Source organism: Felis catus, chromosome C2 (genome assembly GCF_018350175.1).
Source record: "Felis catus isolate Fca126 chromosome C2, F.catus_Fca126_mat1.0, whole genome shotgun sequence".
NCBI lineage: Eukaryota > Metazoa > Chordata > Mammalia > Carnivora > Felidae > Felis > Felis catus.
This window is the reverse complement of record NC_058376.1, coordinates 49,803,690-49,824,504: the sequence shown is the minus strand read 5'-3', so window position 1 is coordinate 49,824,504 and position 20,815 is coordinate 49,803,690. Positions and strand designations below refer to the sequence as shown.

At 36.1% G+C, this 20,815-nt stretch overlaps 1 protein-coding gene and 1 non-coding gene across 15 annotated transcripts in view; one reads left to right on the top strand and one right to left on the bottom strand.

The window, feature by feature from the left end:
- ZPLD1 (zona pellucida like domain containing 1) overlaps positions 1–20,815 on the bottom strand; it is a 546,704-nt gene that overhangs the window by 168,220 nt on the left and 357,669 nt on the right. The window contains exon 1 of one of the 14 annotated variants that reach the window (XM_045036879.1): positions 2,830–3,574. The exons of the other annotated variants lie outside the window; for them this stretch is intronic. The gene's annotated coding sequence lies outside the window, so the exon portion shown is untranslated. Of the gene's footprint in view, positions 1–2,829; positions 3,575–20,815 lie in introns of those variants that run through there. 14 annotated transcript variants of the gene reach the window in all.
- LOC111556454 lies at positions 9,275–9,402 on the top strand. The gene has a single exon (XR_002735926.1). It is a non-coding gene; the product is annotated as a small nucleolar RNA SNORA18 (small nucleolar RNA).

Sequence of the window (20,815 nt, the reverse complement as noted above, 5' to 3'; positions counted from 1 at the left end):
GACAGCACCACCCTAGCTCCAGCCACATCCCACCCAAAAACACAGTCACCAAAATACAAATAAGCTGGAGGAGTGGTTTCAGGAAAGAACTGGTGAAGCCCCACTCAAATACATTATTGTTTAGTCTCTATGTTCATAATTATAACATGTTCTAAATAGTCTTCACATTCTTCTTTAGAATAAATTATATACTTCCTCAAAACTACATTTTACAAAAAAAAAATTTATAATACATGGAGTGCAATCATGAAGATATTGATGACCTTTTAGCCTTCACACAAGATCAATGGTCTCTTGAGCACGTATTGACCTTGGCATTATTTTAAATGGTATTTAGCTCAGATCAATAAATCTTGTTGTTGATATCAATTGCAGTCAATATCTGCTTATTACAGTTAGAATACAAATGGGTAAGCAGGACTTCAAGTGAAGATTACCAGTAGCATTTATGTTTTCTCATTATGAGATCTTAAACCTTAGTTCTAAAAATGTCCTAAATTAAAATTATTAAGGATTTATAGAATCAAGTCCTTTCTTTATGTTATATGACAGGTATGGAACACACTATCTGGGAATTATTATAAAAGTCAAATAAAGAACCATGTTTCCTATTAAATTCTTTGCAATGAAATGTAAAATTTCTTGGGTCCATTAAAAATCCACAGAGAAGTTCTTTAAGTACCCAGGCCAGAGTTGGTCCTCAGTCACCTAGCAAGCAGGAAACAGTTGTCTGGTATACAGGTGAACCAAGGCTGATGGGTGGACAGGTGTGAGAGGGAGTACCAATATGCCACAGGGTGGGGGTTGGGTATGCAGGGAAATTCAGGGCACCTTTTCAGGCTCAACCTTGACCTATGTAGTGCCTAAACTACATCCTAGGGAGGACCAAGGATGTGGCAAGGCAGCAAGATCACGGAGAGTCTGTGTACTGTGAACACACATGAGGCACACCTTCATTGGATGTCCTCCCCACATTTCTGCACAGCTGACCCATCATGCAGCATTAATAAGAACAAAACAAAGTACAGCACACTGGACCCAGTAAGAGAAGATCCCTTATTCTAGTAATGTCCCCCCAGTGACATTTTATCCTACTGACAAAGCTTGACATTTTTACATCTTTTGTTTCTACAGATTCCTTACATGTTAAGAATATCATGTTGTTTATCATATATATATATATATATATATATATATATATATATATATTGTTTATAGTTTGGGGACATAGAAGAGATTTCAGTTCTTTGCAGAAAAATCTATTAAATTTTCCTTTATCTATAAAATTTCTTCTATCTAGATTTATTTTGTTCACATGCTTAGAGATAATTTTCCCTACCTAAGACCAGAAAAATAATCACCTACATCATCTTCTGGTCTATTTTCTCTTCATGTAAAATTTAATCCATAGGGAATTTTCTTCTGTATATGACATAAGGTAGAAATCTCATTTTATTCTTCTCCAAATGTTTTCTAATTATCCCAAAAGCTAAATGAGCTATTATTTTCCCTTTAACTTTCTTTGTTTGATGTCATATTATTTAATATTTATGTTATAGAAAGGAGAAAAAATTATTTCATAAATACCTATGAACCCATCATGCATAGGTAACAGATATTATTACATTACCATGTTGTCTTAAATTTTTTAAGGAAACAAAATGTTATCTAGAAAGCTACAACCCCTCTGTCTATCCTGTCCACCTCTCTCCTTCCCCATAAGTATCTTACACTCTAAGATTGGTGTTTATCTTTAGCCTGCATGTTTTAATATTTCTGTTTCATATGACTGTGTACATATTTGTGTTTTAATAAGTATACATAAGTGGTGTACTTTATCCTTTACCACCTTTTTTTATTCAACATTATATTTTTTAGATGTATCAGTGTTCACACACACACATGCTTCATTCATTTTAATACTATGTAGTGTTCTATTTCATAAATAAATCACATTCTATTTGTCCATTCCCTACTACTTAGAGATACTGTGAACCAAAAGTGGCTACAACGATTTACCCACTCACCCACAACACATGAGGAGCACAATTGTTCCACACCCTCACGATTGATGTTATCAGAAATTTATTTTTGCAGATCTGTTGGGCATAGAATATTATCTCATTTTTATCTTAAATTTATTTTCCTCAGGGATAGTGAGATTATATCTATAGGCTATTCAAGCTTATTCTTCCATGAATTGCCTGCTCACACCTTTGCCCATTTTTCTTAGAGAAACATTCAACTAGGAGGTCAATTACTTTGGTATACAGAGTCCTGGGATAAAGGCAGACTAACTTGCATAGGGAGCCCAGGCTCCTTCCAAGAAGTAAATAATGGAAACACTTAGCTCTGAATCACAACAATCTTGCAATTTTGCTACACTTTCAGTGTATTACTTCTAGTAGTAGTCATAAAAGTAACAGGAACATACATTTTCTATAAATCTTGTAGGTGTCAGGTACTCTGCATGTTATATATTATCTCATTTAATTTTCATAACAACTCTATGAGAAATTCTATTATTATTTTTATTTTATAGGTGAGGAAACTGAAACCAGAAAAGTTAGATAACTTGGGTTAAGTCACACAACTAAAAAGAAGCAAAGGCAAATTCAAATCCAGTTCACATGACTCTAGAATGCAGAATCTTGATCAGACACTATACATTGAACCTATGTAGGAAAGTCAGTGTAGAGGCTTAGACTAGAAATGAATCACCATCAAGTAATGAACATCTATTTAACTGAGTAAAACAAATCTTCAATAGAGGACATCATATGGCAATGAGAAACCATAAGTAAAGGACCAATGGAAATTTACAATTACCTTGGAAATCCGATTGACAGCCTTTGGTCTGAGAAAGCCACCTGAACAACTTGGTACAGCAGGAAGGAGGAACTCTCAAATAGGAGATGCTGGACTTCCTGCTAAGAAGGACATGTTGTAGCTTGAATGCTCAATTGGCAAAATAAAGAAGATGTGATATATTGCTACTCCTAGTTGAAGTAAGTCATTTTGTATATATAAACCTAATCTATAATGTATATTCGTATACATTAGTGGAATATATATTCATATACATTAGTGGATTGTGGATTTATAACTGCTTCTTAGAGGAAGGTAGAGATGTTTGGAAGACAGCCATAGATTTTTGAGTTGTTGGAACAAATGGTAACTATACTCTCCCACAATACAGGAAGTATTGTCGAGTAGAAAGGATACATCTTAGGGCAAGGCTACTATGATATTTCATATTTTCTTACTTTAGTATGTCACTTTGAATCAGAGATTAGTCAGTAACTTATAACCTAGTGTAAGCTTTATAATCTTTAGTTTTTTCTATTCATAATTCATCTAGCACTGATTTTTAAAAATTTGAAACACCTTGCTGTTCCTTTTTGCTTAAAAACAGAACACTGGCTTGGAATGGGCTTCACGATTTTATTCATGAGATATAGCCATCCTTATATCAATAGTAACTGCTCAATTATAATTAATCATTTTAGAGAACATGTTATTGCTTCTTATAAATCAGCTGCTGCTTCTAATTTTATAAAATGTGTTTCAATGAATTCCCATCTATACTGTTGTCATTTTGCCATTTTTTTTTAATTTCCTCCTTAAATCCTTAGGGTTGAAAAGAATCTTAGAGATCCTTCAGCCCAATTTTAATGATAAAAAAATTGTCACTCAGACAAGTTAAAGAACTTGTTCAATATTCTATCTTTCATTAGTGGCAGACCTAAGGCAAAAAGCCAATTTCCAGAGTATTCCATCAAGAGCACTTTCCACTACTTATAAACTTCCCAAACCCCTTCCTAGAATCAGAAAAAGCACATCTCACAATTATGCATTCATTTTATTTTTTACTAATTGAGGATAGGAGACTAAGACAAATTATATAGCTGTATATGGTATAGATATGTACATTTAAATATACACGTGCATATAAATAGGTTTACCATAGATATTTTAACTCTTCACCTCTCCTTAACATCCTCCTTTAGATGCTGCACAGACATCTAAACTGGAAGGAGGATCCCAGCATCCCATTTTCACGGGATCATTCTGGTTAAGGAAGGCTCTCTTTGAATGAATGAATGAATAATTTATTATTTCATCTAACATTTTTAAGCATGTAGCTATTTTACAGACACTCCTTTTGGGCCTTGGGGGTACTAGTGTAATTCTAATATCTACACTGTTCTCAATAAGCCCAATGTCCTAAAAATCCTCATGTATATGTTTGGTTTATATGGTTTTTCTCCCCAAGTCACAACTATGAAAAAAAGTAGATTGGTGACAATACGTAACATTCATGGCCCTAATCCATTACCGCTCCCTGTATTCACATCCTTCGCCATATGACTTTCCCGTCTCTCCTATGGCCATATGAGTCAGTCAATGGAATGTTAGCAGGTGTGATGGGAGCAAAGTCTGGAACCGCATCTGCATGCTTGGTCTTGTTCTCTTGCCCAGAGGGTAAGTGCATTTTAAATTTTAATAGATCTTTTCCAAATTAGACCACAGAGTTGTACTATTTCTTCATGCTATTCTCACTAATAATAAAGTCCTCAAAATAATCTCATGAGGTAGTTACTATGATTATTCATACTTTACCGGCAAGGAAACTGAGGTACAGAGAAATTAGTGATTGACTTGCCCAAGGGCACAGAGTTATTAAGTGGTAGTGTCAGGACTCAAATGAAGGCCCACATTCTTAACCCCTTCACTGTGCCTCTCTCTTGTACTGCCTTGTGCAACCATCGCCACCATTCACCTCCAGAACATCCTGCCCAACCGAAACGCTACGCCCGTTAAACACCAAGTCCCTATTACCTCCCTCCTCCAGCCTCTGGAAACCACCATTCTACTTTCTGTTTGATGAATATAGGAACCTCATGAGTCATACAGTATTTGTCCTTCTGTGACTGACTTATGTCACTTATCATAATGCCCTCAAGGTTCATCTATGCTGTAGAATATATCAGAATTTCCTTCCTTTTTAAGACTGAAGAATTTTCCATTGTATGCATGCCATATTTTATGCATCCATTTATCCAATAATGGATATGGGTTGTGAGTACCTTTTAGTTATTGTGAATAATGCCATGAACATAGGTGTATAAACATCTGTTCCAGTTCTTGTTTTCATTGATTTAGAGTATATGCCCAGAAGTTAAATCACTGGATCCTATGATAATTCTCTGTTTAAGTTTTTGAGGAATTGACATCTCATTGTTCACAGTGACTCCACCATTGTACATTCTCATCAACAATGCACAAGTGCTCCAATTTCTCCACATTTCTGCTAACACTTGTTATTTTTTTATTTTTTTAATATTTATTTACTTATTTTTGAGAGGAAGAGAGCACGAGCAGAAGAGGGGCAGAAAGAGAGGGAGACCAAGAATGCCAAGCAGACTTCATGTTGTCAGCACAGAGCACTATGCGGGGCTCAAACTCACAAACCACGATATCTATGACCTGAGCCAAAATCATGAGTCAGATGCTTAACAGACTGAGGTATCCAGGTGCCCCTGTTTTTGTTTTTGTTTTTTTTAATGAAAACACTAATACAAAACACAAAACTATTCTTTTATTATGACTGTGATTGTATCTTTCCTTCTATCCCCTCCAGTTACTCCTTATAAATGTTTCACTGGGTAGATACTGGGATTTCTGAACATCTCACCAGCCTTGTGAATATTTGTACCTCATGTACTGAATGACATCCTTTCTTCCAAGCTCCACAATTTTCATCTCTGTTCACACTACATTCTGAGGAAACTTCTGGGCTTGATCTTCCATAAAACTGACTTGGTTTTCAACCAGACATATTCTACTATTCAGTTTTTCAACTGAAATTTTTAGGTAATTAGTGTGATTAACTTCAGCTGTTGGGGAGTATGAATTTAGTCACATCTTTTGTATTTTTCAATTTTCTGACAACTAAACCTTTCTGGAGATAATCTTTCTTTTCCCTAAATCTCACAGAAACCCAAAAAGTTTGCCCCAGTTCTTTCATCAATCAACTGACAGGGAGAACTTGAGTGTGAGGAGTCTGATAATACGACTCCTTTTGTCACTTACAACAGGAACACTTTTGAAAACTATTATGATACTTTATCCATCACTACTGTTTTGCCTACACAGGTACAAGCCCTTGCACAAATTTCTCTGATGATCAAAACTCCAAGAATATAGCTCTTTCAGCTCACATACAAACTTTGTCATTATTTGCTACCCTGACTAATCTGCCAAGGTGGTTGGGCTCATGGGTATTTCTTGTAGCCGCTGCATGACAGCCCATACATAACACTCCCCAAGTTAACCTTTCACTATAATGTTGACCTTTGCACACCTGTCCAGATTCTACTTACTCCCACGGTGAGTTCCTCCCTGAGAAACTTGGTGCCTTTTATGCCGCTGGACTTTTCACAGACCTAGTCAGCCAGAGAGGTACTAAAGACATTAAACCTCAAAAGGGAAAGAATTGATCTTTCCTCTTGGATAATTTCTTCTTCCCTATGCAAATATTTCCATCTTCTTTCCAGTAATCAACTGAGCATTCTGAAGTCAGATTACAGTGAGCCTTTGTCAACCAAAGAAGTCCATATTATCCCCTTTAACCCAGGCATTGGGTTAATTGTGTCTATTCAAGTGACACTTTTCTGAAAGAAAATTAGTTCCAGAGTGACTGGTCTTATCAATATATATGAAGAAGCTTTGGGGAATTAAGAACTTTCTATTCTACATCATCAGTTGCCCTGTTACATTTATTTCAACAATCATGTAGAGGTTTTCTAATTTATTTTTTATTTTTTTAATGTTTATTTATTTTTGAGACAGAGAAAGACAGAGAGACAGAGAGGAAGCAGGGGAGGGGCAGAGAGAGGGAGACACAGAATCCAAAGCAGGCTCCAGGCTCTGAGCTGTCAGAACAGAGCCTGATGCGGGGCTCAAACTCATGAAGTGAGAGATCATGACCTGAGCTGAAGTCGGACACTTAAATGACTGAGCCACCCAGGCACCCCAATGTTTTCTAATTTCTATAAATTCTTACACTTCACTTTTTCTTAGCAGTGCCTTATAGTTATATGAATATTGTGTCCCCTCAAATCTCTCTGAAGATACTAAATTGTTTTAGCCATCTTTTCTATATTTCTCTAGTAATTCAATTTCAGCAAGAATCATTTTGATTTGTTAAAGTTGGTAACTCATTTTTATGCCATTATTTTTCTGAAGACTCTTAAATGTTTGTTTATAAGTGACAGATTAGGGTAACTGATACACATGGCCAGTGTGAAGGTCACAGTTCCCTGATACTGAATTTGATTGCAAAGGACAAAACCCAAGGCTATGATAAGTGAGCTTAGACCTGTTATCAGAGATACCTCTCTGTTAAAGAAGGTAGGAGTTTGCTGTCAGGATGTGGGAAAGTTTACCCTACTGGCAGCTGATATTACCCCGCTGGCAGCTGATACCACCCAACTTCTCTTTTTAGCTCCAATACTCAGTTTAAATGTCCCTTCTTACTACCAGTGACAAAATCCATTTATTAGTTCTCAAACTGTGCCAGCTCTGTGAGAGCTATGTGGGTATGCATTTTCCAAGTGCTTGGAATGTCCCAGTTTTACTGATCTTCCTATTCAGTGTCCAATAGATGATTCCTGCCTCTAGCTCCTAATGATTATGATCTAGGGGTTTTCCCAAAGTTGTGTTCAAAAAACAAAACAAAAATAAAATTCCCGTCTTCCTCCAATACTAATCTCTTTCATTTGTATTAACTGCAGTTATCAGTTCTATCTGGTTACCCCATGGATCTAATCTCATATGCTTTATATCTTCCAGAAATTTCTTGCTTCTGCTGACATCAACCTTTACATTTCCTGCTGTTACATTGTTTTTTCTTAATTTTATATTTATTCACTCATTCAAATGGAACTTTGGAGACAGAAAAGTAAATGTGTGTGCATAGCCATCCAGAGGCACTTAGCTCCCAACTGACTTTTTCTCTTTGCTATTTTTTCTTTTTTCTTTCCTTTTCTTATTTATTTGTGTTTCATTGCTTTTTATTTAGTTTTTTTTTATTCTAATGCCATTTAAGAAAGAGGATAGTGACAAGAGCACTAGTATAGGAGCTACAATTCCTTTATTCCAATCATGTTTTTGCCATTATTAAATGGGGCCTAAGGGCACATAGTAGGTACTCAATAAGTATTGAGGAACAAGTGAATGAATGAAATAAATTACAATCCTGCCCTAGGCTTCAGCTTCCTCCAAGCTTTAGGAGGCCTCTGTAAGTAACAGCAAGTTATGAATGTTCTGGGGCTGGATAGAAAACATTTATCATCACTTAACAGAAGGCACCAAGAAGAGAGAGGCTGCCATTGTGTGAACAGAAATGCAGCAATATGTGACTACATAGGGCAAACTAAGACAGAAAACTGTGATCAAAAACCTTAATAGGAGAACTTTGACATCAGAGTCTCAAACAAGTTCAAAGCAATCATAATTAAAGGCTTAACAACTGATTCTCAGGGAACTACGGAACTGTGATCAGACCAGAGGGCAGCTGAGTACTGAATTAGTAGAGAGAGAGATAAAAAGTCTGCCTTTGAAAGAACCTATGTTAACACCCTCTCCCTTTTCCTAAGTCCACATCATAAAAACTACCATAGGGAAAATCCTCTGGGGCCAAGGGCTTGACAACCCTGCCCTGAAATTTTTTCCCAAATCCTCCAACCTGACTTAGACAACTTCTGCCAGGTTGTCCAATGGCAGTGAGGTTTCCAAGTTGGGGGTACACACACACACAACTGGGTAACTCCCTACCATAAGCAAAACAATTTATTAGCAATGATATTGCTTGGCAAAACCAAAAGTCAAAATCATGAACATGTCTTCAGTGAGTTCTTTACATTGTGAATCACCTTATCACTATGATAACTATTTTATTATTCTATATTGGAGAATCCTAAGAAAACACAAGAGTTTACAAATTACACATCTGCTTAAAATACTTAGTTCAGTGATCTTCAAACACAATCAAAAACACAATCACCTGCCTTATTAAAGCATAGGCTTCTGGGTTTCACCTCCAGAATTTCTGATTCAGAGCAGGAAGATACCACTCATGACACAGAGATAGTCTCATAACATACACAATTGAGCTTCATGGGGCCACCCCTAAGCCAAATCCTCAGGTATATCTATCGGGACACTTTTATGTGCAAGTACAAACAACAACAACAACAACCTCACTCCACTCGAGGTACAGCCCAATGGGGTTTTTTCTATAGACCCATATCATTGGAAATACCTCACAGTAAATATGTGGTTTGCTTTACTCACAGAATTGTGTTTAAATCTGTGAGAAAGAACTATAATACAGAACCAGACAGATCCGTCCACTCTGACCCTAAGCATGGCCCTAAAATACATTTCTTGAAGAAACTGGATCCCAGAGTTTATAGGTGGAGAATTTTTGAAAGTATGTCCATATTCAAGTAGAGATCAAAGAAGCCCAAGTAAAAAAAGTGTGGATTAACTGACATGACAACTGTGGATTAAGAAGTGTTATTTTCTTTATTTAAATTCAAGTTAGTTAACATAAAGTGTAATATTCCTATATTAGTTTCAGATGTACACTAGAGTGATTCAATACTTCTATACAACACCTGTGCTCATCACAAGAGTACTCTTTAATTCTCATCAACTATTTAACCCATCACCTCACTCACCTCCCCTCTGATAACCATCAGTTTGTTCTCTAGAGTTAAGAGTCTGTTTCTTAGTTTACCAGTCTTTCTCTTTTGTTTTCTTTTACTCATTTCTTTTGTTCCTTAAATTCCACATATCAGAGAAATCATATGGCATTTGTCTTCCTCTGACTTATTTCACTTAGCATAATACTAACTCCATCCATATCATTGCAAATGGAAAGATTTCATTCTTCTTTATGGCTGAGTAAATATTCCATTGAATATTTACCAACCTTCTTTATCCATTCATCAATGATGGGCACTTAGGCTGTTTCCATAATTTGGCTATTTTTAGATAATACTGCTATAAGCATTGGGGTGCATGTATATTCCTTTGGATTAGTATTTTTTATTTCTTTGGGTAAATACCTAGCAGTGCAATTGCTGGATTTTAGGATAGTTCTATTTTTAACTTTTTGAGGAAGCTGCATACTGTTTTCCAGAGTAGCTTACTAAATGCATTCTTACCAAGAGTTTAAGAAGGCTCCCTTTCTCCACATCCTCGCCAATACCTGTTGTTGGTTTTAGCCATTCTCACGGGTTTGGGGTGATATCTTATTGTAGTTTTGATTTACATTTATCTGATAATCAGTGATGTTGGGCATCTTGTCATGTGTCCGTTAGCAATCTGTATGTCTTCTTTGGAAATTTTCTATTTATATCTTCTGTCCATTTTTATTTTTACTGCAGCTTGATTGACTGATTCATTGGTTGATTGATTTAAATGCAAGTTAGATAACATATAGTGTAATGAAATTTCAGGAGTAGAATTTAGTGATGTATCACTTACATATAACACCCAGTGCTCATTCCAACAAGTGCCCTCCTTAATGCCCATCACAGCCCTTCCCCCCACCCAACACCCCTCCAGAAACCCTCAGTTTGTTCTCTGTTTGAGTATCTTATGGTTTGCCTCCCTCTCTGTTTTTATCTTATTTTTCCTTCCCTTTCCCTATGTTCATCTATTTTGTTTCTTAAATTCTGCATATGAAAGAAATCACATGATATTTGTCTTTCTGTGACTGACGTATTTTGCTTAGCCTAATACATTCTAGTTTTTTCTACATTGATGCATATGTCTGCCCATTTTTAGTTGGATTATTTGTGTTTTTAATGTTGAGCTTTATAAGTTCTTTATGTATATTTGATACTAACCCTTTATCAGATATGTCATTTGCAAATATCTCCTCCCATTCAGTACATTGTATATTAGTTTTATTGACTACTCTCTTTGCTGTGCAGAGGCTTTTTATTTTGATGTAGTCCTGCTAGTTTTTTATTTTGTTTCCCTTGCCTTGGGAGGCATATCTAGAAAGAACTTGCTACAGCCAATGTCAAAGAAGTTACTGCCTGTGATCTTTTCTAGGAATTTTATGGCTTCAGGTCTCACATTTACATCACTCACTCATTTTGAATTTAGTTTTGTGTATGGTGTATGAAAGTAGTCCAGTTTTCTCAACACCCTCTGTTGAAGAGACTGTCTTTTTCCCATTGGATATTCTTTCCTGCTCTGTCAAAGATTTATTAGCCATATAGTTGTGGGTTCATTTATGGGTTTTCTATTCTGTTCTATTGATCTATATGTCTATTTTTGTGCCAATACCATACTGTTTTGATCATTACCACTTTGTAATGTAACTTGAAGTCTGGAATTGTGATGCCTCCAGCTTTTCTTTTCTTTTTCAAGGTTGCTTTGGCTTTTAGGGTCTTTTGTGATTCCATATAAATTTTAAGATTGTTTCTTCTATCTCTGTGAAAAATGCTGGTGGTATTTTAATAGGGATTGCATTAAATGTGTAGATTGCTTTGGGTAGAAAAGACATTTTAACAATATTTGTTCTTACAATCCATGAGCATGGAATGTCTTTCCATTCTTTACCTGTATGATCTTCAATTTCTTTCATTAGTGTTTTATAGTTGTCAGAGTACAGACCTTTTCACCTCTTTGGTTAAGTTTATTCCCAGATATATTTTATTTGGGGGAGGTGAAATTGTAAACGGGATTGATTCCTTAATTTCTCTTTCCACTGCTTCATTATTTGTGTATAGAAATGCCACAGATTGCTGTTGATTTTGTATCCTGCTACTTCACTGAATTAATTTGTCAATTCTAGCATTTTCTTGGTGGAGTCTTTTGGATTTTCTATACTGAGTATCATGTAATCTGCAAATAGTGAAAGTTTAAGCACTTCCTTGCTGATGTGGATGCCTTTTATTTCCTTTTGATGTTTGATTGCTGAGGCTAGGACTTCCAGTACTCTATTAAATAACAGTGGTGAGAGTAGACATCTCTGTTTTATTCCTAACCTTAGAGGAAAAGCTGTCAGTTTTTCCCCATTAAGGATGATATTAGCTGTGAGTTTTGCATATAGGGCCTTTGTAATTTTGGGGTGTGTTCCCTCTAAACCTACTTTGTTGAAAGTTTTTACCATGAATGAACGTAGTACTTTGTCAGATACTTTTTCTGCATTTATTGAAATGATCATATGATTCTTAATCTTTCTTTTATTAATGTGGTATATCACACTGATTGATTTGTGAATATTGAACCACCCTTGCAACCCAGGAACAAATTCCACTTGTTTGTGGTGAATAATTTTTTAATGTATTGTTGGATTCTGTTTGCTAGTATTTTACTGATAATTCTTGCATCCGTGTTTATCAGGGGTATTGGCCTGCAGTTTTTTTTGTTTTTGTTTTTGTTTTTGAGTAGAGTCTATCCGGTATCAGAGTAATTCTGGCCTCATAGAATGAATTTGGAAGTTTTCCTTCCTTTTTTTATTTTTTGGAATAGTTTGATAAGAGTAGGTATTAACTCTTCTTTAAATGTTTGGTAGAATTCACTTGTGAAGCCATCTGACCCTGGACCTTTGTTTGCTGGGACTTTTTTTGATTACTGATTCCATTTCTTTGTTTATTGGTCTATTCAAATTTCCTATCTTCTTGTTTCAGTTTTGGTAATTTATATGTTTATAGGAATTCTTCTGTTTCTTCTACGTTGTTCAATTTGTTGGTATATAATTTTTCATAATAATCTCTTATAATTGTTTGTATTTATGTGGTGTTGATTGTTATTTCTCATCTCTCATTTGTGATTTTATTTAGTTTTGTCCTTTCTCTTATCTTTTTGATAAGTCTGGCTAGGGATTATTAATTTTATTAATTTTTTTCAAAGAACCAGCCCCTGATTTCATTGATATTCAATTTTTTTTTTTTTTAGTTTCTGTATAAATTATTTCTGCTCTAATATTTGCTATTTCCTACCTTCTGCTGGCTTTAGGCTTCATTTATTGTTCTTTTTCTAGCTTCTTTAGGTGTAAGTTTAGATTGTTTATTTGATATTTTTCTTGCTTCTTCAGGTGGGCCTGCATTCCTATACACTTTACTCTTTAGGACCACTTTTGCTGCATCCCAAAAGTTTTGGACTGTTGTGTTCATTTTCATTTGTTTCCATGTATTTTTTTATTTCTTCTTTGATTTCCTGGTTGACCCATTCGTTGTTTAGTAGCATGTTGTTTAACCTGCCTGTATTTGCGATCTTTCCAAATTTCTCTTTGTGGTTGACTTCTTGTTTCATGGCATGTGATCAGAAAACATGCATGGTATGATTTCAATCTCTTTGTATTTGTTGAGGCCTGTTTTATGACCTAATATGTGATCTATTCTGGAGAATGTTCCATGTGCACTTGAAAAGAATGTGTATTCTACTGCTTTAGTATGGAATGTTCTGAATACATCTGTTAAGTCCATCTATTCCAGTGTGTCATTCAAAGCCATTGTTTCCTTGTTTATTTTCTGTTTAGATGACATGTCTGTTGATGTAAGTGGGGTGTTAAAGTCCCCTACTATTAATGCGTTATTATTAATTAATTCTTTTAGTTTGTTATTTTTTATACATTTTGGTGCTTCATGTTAAGTGTATAAATATTTACAATTATTATATCTTCTTTTTGAATTTTCCTTTTTGTTATTATATAGTACCCTTTTATGTCTCTTGTTAGTATTTGTTTTAAACTCCAGTTTCTCTGATATAAGTATTGCTACTATGGATTTTTTTGACTTTCATTTTTTTGATAAATGTTTTTTTACCCCCTCACCTTTTGTTTTAACAGACCTTTTTTAAGTTTAATTTATTCAGTTTGAGAGAGAGAAAGAGCATGCAGGAAGGGCAAAGAGAAGGGGGTAGAGGGAGAATGCCAAGCAGAATCCTCACTGTCAGTGCAGAGTCCAATATGAGGCTTCAACTCACATATTGCAAGATCATGACCTGAGCTGAAATCAAGAGTCAGATGCTTACCCAACTAAGTCACCCAGGCACTCCTGCACCCCCTCACTTTCAATCTGCAGGTGACTTTAGGTCTAAAATGAGTCTCTTGTAGGCCGCATATAGATGGTTGTTGTTTTTTTCTTTTTTAATCACTTCTGACACCCTATGTCTTTTCATTGGAATATTTAGTTCATTTACATTCAAAGTAATGATTGATAGATATGTATTTATTACCATTTTATTACTTGTTTTGTCACTGTTTCTGTGAATTTTCTCTGATCCTTTCTTGTCTTTGTCACTTTTAGTCTCTCCTTTGCACTCGAGTCCCCTTTAATATTTCTTGCAGGCCTAATTAATTAATTAATTTGTTGGTCATGAACTCCCTTAGTTTTTGTTTGTCAGGGAATGTCTTTATCTCTCCTTCTATTCTAAATGATACCTTGCTGGATAGAGTATTCTTGGCTGCAGATTTTTCCCATTCAGCACTTAGAATATATGATGCCACTTCTTCTGGCTTGCCAAGTTTCTATTAAGAAATCTCCACCTAGCCTTATGACTTTTCCCTTATAAATTAAGAACTTCTTTTGCTGCTTTGAATATTTTTTATCATTATATTTTCCAAATTTAATTACACTGTGTCTTGGTGTTGGCTTACTTTTGTTTATTTTGATGGGAGTTCTCTGTGGGTCCTGGATCTGGATGTCTATTTCCTTACCCAGTTTATGGAAGTTTTCTGCTATGATTTCTTGAAATAAATTTTTTCCCCTTTTCTCTCTCTTCTTCTTCTGGGACTCCTATTATATGAATGTTATTACATTGGATAGAGTCACTGAGTTCCTTAAGTTTATTCTCATGTTGTACAATTCCTCCCTCTTTTATTCATCTTCATTATTTTTCCATTATTTTGTCTTCTACATCACTGATTCATTCCTCTGCTTCTTCCAGTCTGCTGTTCATTGCATCAACCTGTTTCCAATCTTGTTTATTGTATTCTTCATCTCTGTTTCTTTTTTTAACTGTTTCATCTCTGTGATAAGGGTCTCACTGATATCTTCCATTCTTTTGCCAAGCCCAATATCCTTACCTTTGCTGTTTTAAATTCTTCATCAGGCATGTTACTTGTGTCTGTTTCACTTAGATCTCTGGCTGTGACTTTATCTTATTCTTTCATTTGGGATAAATTCCTCTGTTTTCTCATTTTGTCTAAGTTTCTGCCTTCTTCTGTGGGTTAAAAAAAAAAACGGCTATATCTCCTGCTCCTGAATGTAATGGTTTTATGAGGAAGAGGTCAAGTACTTACCAGGGCCTGAAACTTCAGGGAGTGTCTCCAGAATGTGCTGTGTGCACTCTACTGTTGTATTTTGGCTGCTCTATCCTTCAAACCAGTCATCTGTAGAAGCTTCCCTTGTCTGCTGTGGACAGTGTTTGGTCCCTAGCCCGAATGTGGACAGTTTTAACTCATTGTGCTCTACCTGTGAAATGAGACCTGACACCAACACCATCATAACTAAGGTCCTATAGGGCTCTCTTGTCAGGAGACATGGTGTGGACAGAGGTTTGTGCTGATCTTCTAGGGAAGGGGCCTACTGCCCCGGGACTGAGGAAAGCTTGGATGAGAAGGACAGTCCTGCCAGAGCACAGGGGTGTGGGGCTAGATGTAAGTAAGTTAGGCATCCAGTGTTGGTGCTGCACTTCTTCCCACAAGTGGGTCTATGTTCATGCGAAGGGTGGGGTGGAAAGAAATGGTATCAGCCACTCCTTTTTTCCTGGGAGGGATCTCTATGAATACTGTCTCTCAGGGATACACTCTGAGAAGGGCTAATAATCTCCCCCACTGTGTGCCCTAGGCATTCCTCACTTCCTTGTTTCCATGCCTTCTACCCCTAGGTTGTTTGCCTGCCTTTTCTCCAGGAGCAGGACAATGCCCTCCAGGTTCTAGCTCAGCCAAGCCCACTGACCTTTAAAACTCTAGGCTTTATACAGAGAAAGACAGATACCATATGATTTCACTCTTATGTGGATCCTGAGAAACTTAACAGAAACCCATGGGGGTGGTGAAGGAAAAAAAGAAAAAAAAAAAAGGTTAGAGTGGGAGAGAGCCAAAGCATAGGAGACTGTTAAAAACTGAGAACAAACTGAGGGTTGATGGGGGGTGGGACGGAGGGGAGGTGGGTGATGGGTATTGAGGAGGGCACCTTTTGGGATGAGCACTGGGTGTTGTATGGAAACCAATTTGACAATAAATTTCATATATTGAAAAAAAATAAAAAATAAAAAATAAAACTCTAGGCTTTAACCTCATTGGTTGCAAGAACTCATGAAATTCAGCCCCTCTCATTTTTCCAAGCCAGTGGCTTTGAAGAAACATTCTCCTTGTACATTCCCCTGTGTGCTCCTCTCTTTCACCTTTCTCTGCAACCACAGCTCCCTCTCCTCTGTAGCACCCACAATCCATTTCTCCCTTAAACCGCATCTCTGCACTTCCTACCTTCTTTGATGTGGCCTCTTCTCCCCCTTTAGTTGTGGAGTTTGTTTTGTCAGTCTTCAGGCCAATTTCTAGGGTATTTAGGATGATTTTTTAGTTACCTAATTGTGTTCGTGGGATGAAACAAGTCTAGGATCCTCCAACTCCACTGTCACAGGCATAAATCATCTTCCTCTTCTCTAGAAAAAAGTTATTTTTAAAAAGGGCTATCTTGAAGACTACGACTCAGAATTTGGAGGGACCAAGGTGATTGGCAATGGAAGGAATCACAACATGTGAAATTCCTTAATTAAAAATTTGTTGACTTTAAATAATTTTGCCTATGATACACACACAAAAAAGAAACTTTACACTTAAAAAAACTTCACTCCAACTGGGATAGACAATAAGAATTGTTCTAACAATGAGCATTAGCTAATACAAGGACAAATCCAGAGGCATAGTGAATTTCAAGGCCATGGATCCAAAGACTCAGTTATGTCATCAAAGATGCAGGTTCTTTCCACTTTTCATCCTGCTATCTGCATTGTTGACTTCATCCTTAGGTTGATTCTCTTTATGTTTCAGGAAGTTGTCAGTAGCTATAAAGGCTACATGCTTCCCTGACCATGTCCACTGGAAGAGAGAAATCACCTTTTCCAACCTATCAAAGAAACGCATTTTCTTTTAGTCTGATTGGAACAGTGTAAGTCATATGCTCATCCCTAAAACAATGATTGATGCCAAAAGCAGCAGTGGGTTGATTGGCCTAGGCCAAGGTTGCTGAACAATCATTTCCAAGAAGAATGAAACTCATATTGGTTTTAATTAGGAGCTAACAAACAGCTCAGTCAATTATGCAAACTACAAATGGAAGAAGGATGGAGTAAATTTGAGGGGTAAATTATAATGTTCCATAAAGCATGCAAGACTTGAAAGGACCTTTAGAGCACAGAACTTTTGACACAAGTTTGACACACTCTAACATGACTCTAAATTTGAGAGTACATAGCAATAGTGACTGAGGATCATTCCAATGACTCAGCTTTAAAATTGTTCATATTAAATATGCAAAGTGCCTTGGATATAACATCTATACTGAAGATATTCCTCTAAAGACATCCTTACATGAAATGAAATCTCTTCTCCTTCCTTCAAAATTTTCAATTTATTGACTTTGGAACTATTCAACAGGGAAATATCAAATAAACTTCAGAATTCCTTTCTTCTCAGACTCCTTTAGAAAGTTGTAGAGCATTATTTTCCTTTTGTATTTCAGCAATTTTGTTAGTGGGCTTTTTTTTTTCTTCTAAACTGATCATTATGGATAAACATAAAATCTCTAAATAGATTTTCCTAGTCAGTTAACCATATTCTTGGGGGAAAACATAAGGTAGAATCATTATTAAAAAGCATTCTCAGTAATACACACATCTTTATTATGTCAGTCTTTTGCCAAAAAAAAATAAGATTGATAGTAAAATCCACTTAATTTTTTTTCTTCACAGAATCAAGCCATCTGCCTCAGAATACACCACCAGCCTCTGTTAGATGAATTCACACATTTTAAAGCCCCGGAGTAACCATTTGAATGGAAATTGGACACTTCTTGTCATTTAGGAAGCTTTTTTAAACTGGAAAGGCTTCTCGTTTGTTCAATTAAATGTGTGTGTATGCAATACACTTTATGAAATTTATCCCAAAACAGTGAGGCTGAAATAATATTTGAAACAGATGGCACAGCTGCTGTATTTAGAGAACTACCCATGGACATAGATGGAGACATTGAGGGAACTTTGAAGTGCGAGTCAAAACATTGTATAATCAAGACTCTCAACCACAACCATTAGGGATGGGAAAATCTTTGTAATGTCAACCCTTTCCCTAATGGAGGTGTGTGGAAGGTGCTAAGATTTAGTCAAGTGGAATTTATACCCTTCTCTGGATGAATTCTTCTCTTCTCAGTTGAGTCTTAAAATTTGAAAATGCTGGATCTGCTGCCTCAGAGTTTTCTCTCTCTTGAATACTATTTGAAAATGGAGCTACACACTGTAAGTATTGTTCCCAAGGGAGTGTTAGATAGTGATGTGTGCATAGCAGAGAAAAGCAAAATAGAGTGCTTAGAGCTGGAGGGAAATTAGGGGGAAAGACCACAGAGATTATTTCTTTAGTGCCCTAATTTCGTAAGAGAGGAAACAGAGGTCAAAGCAGGTTAATTGGCAACACCTCGATCCCACAGAACTGGTCTCCTCAGACTCATTTTGGGACAACTTCCACTGCAGACACTGTTTAATAAAAGGAAAAGAAAGGCTGAACGCTTTTGAATTTTATTTTATTTCACTTTATTTCATTTCATTTTGAATAAATGTCACATCTAAAAACAAGTCATAAGTTTTATAAGGCAGATATAAAATGGCAATATAGAGAAAAAGTTCAACTTTTCTTAAAACTGCTTTAAGGTAAAAATATTTCACAAAAATGAAAGTATAAATGCTCTAATTTCTGTAAACAATGTGTGTGTTAACAGGGTATTTGGCTAAATGTTTCCTTTCACATTGATCACGTCAACACAACTTGCAGCTTGTTTGAAAATACTAACACAATTCTAAATCTCAATCTAATCAAGGAAGCAAAAGTTCTGATGCAAAATTCTTGAATTCAGAATTCTTTAGTAGGTGAAATACATCTGAGCGCGTACACACACACACACACACACACACACACACACACACACACACAGGCATAAACAGCAACCAGGAGGAAAATATTTCAACATTCATAATAACAATTCTTCTTAAATGCAGCAGTGTCTGGGGTTTGAAAGTTCACACATTTCCCTCTCAGTTGTGGTTTTATAGACATGAATGTTGAAAGCAGATGCCTTTAGTTTATTTCAGGGAGATCCCTAAGCTACTGAAAATGACAAATCTCAGCAATCACATTTAGGCTCCAATATCCTTCTATGTTGAAAAGAAATGGATAAAACCCTTAATAAGAAAAGCAGCAAATAACTAAGTTTATCCATCATCTTCTCTGCAGCAAGAGCTAATGAAACAGAAATGAAACCATGTCCATCTTCAGAGGAACTTTTCCCCAATAGACTATGTTCCTGTACTGCCGTGGAGTCCTCCTGGAGAGGGCAAATTGATTTTCTAAAACATCTTGGTTATTCCAGAGACAGAATAAAGTCACAGCCTGACATGTTAACCTTCCACTACATTTCTAAGACTGGATCTATACAACTGGGACAAGGGAAGAATTACACAACTTCAAGGCACCTCAGCAGAAAGTCCATTTATGCCTGGACCACCCCCAAAAGTTGGTACATTTAGCACTTTTGCCTTACCCATTAATTCATCGTGACTCTTGTGAATATGTGGTTGTGGTCCCATCTTTGTTTCCATGTAAATCAGAGCAGTAGTTGCTAAAATGGAATAACTGTATATAACATGTACACTGACACCAGCTAAGAGTCTCCGCAGAATAAAAGTCTGTTTTTCTTTTCTTTTCTTTTTTGCACTTAGGGAAAACAAAGAAATTTCCCCAGTGCCCTGAGAAGTTTCAGCCTCCTTATTTCCATTATATAATTTTTTTTACAAGTTTCTATAAAGAATTTTAAAACCAGAAAAGCTCAAACACATTGATCTTAAAATTTCTTTTAAGTTCCTGACATTTCCTTTCTCACATAATAAGTGGTGAAAGCCAGTCAAGAGCTGGAGAGTGTTTCTTTTTCTTTGATATGGTCTTGTATTTTAAAAAAAATCTCACTTAAATCTCTATAAAGTTCTTTATTAGAAGCACACACAAGCACACACATTCATTCATATACCCATTAACTGGGAAAGAAAGAGAAAATGAGAATTTGACTTGGAAAAAAATCAGCACAGCAAACCTATCACTTGGTCATTTTTGGCATGTAATTTTCCATTGGTATAGTAGAAGGTCTACACAAGGGCACTGTGGAGAGCCAATCTACCCCACATACATTCCTGGAAGTTCTAACTTCATGGAAAGGTAACTCTTCCTAAGGTAAGGGAACATCAGGGCACTCTATACCATTTGGGGTCATCTGCCACTGATACTGCAAAAATTATTTGAGGTGCTGAATTATACAGTGTTGCTCAAGTTATCTTAAGACAAACTACATACCCCTGCGAGGCTGTGAGAAACTGAAAGAGTTTAAACAAAAGAGTTTAAAACCAAGGTCATTTATAAGACACAAAGAATGAGGTACTTTATTAGACACTAAGGAAAGAACTATAAGACAATGAAGATAGTGCCCATCCTTCAACTGTTTGAAGTTAGGAGGAAAAT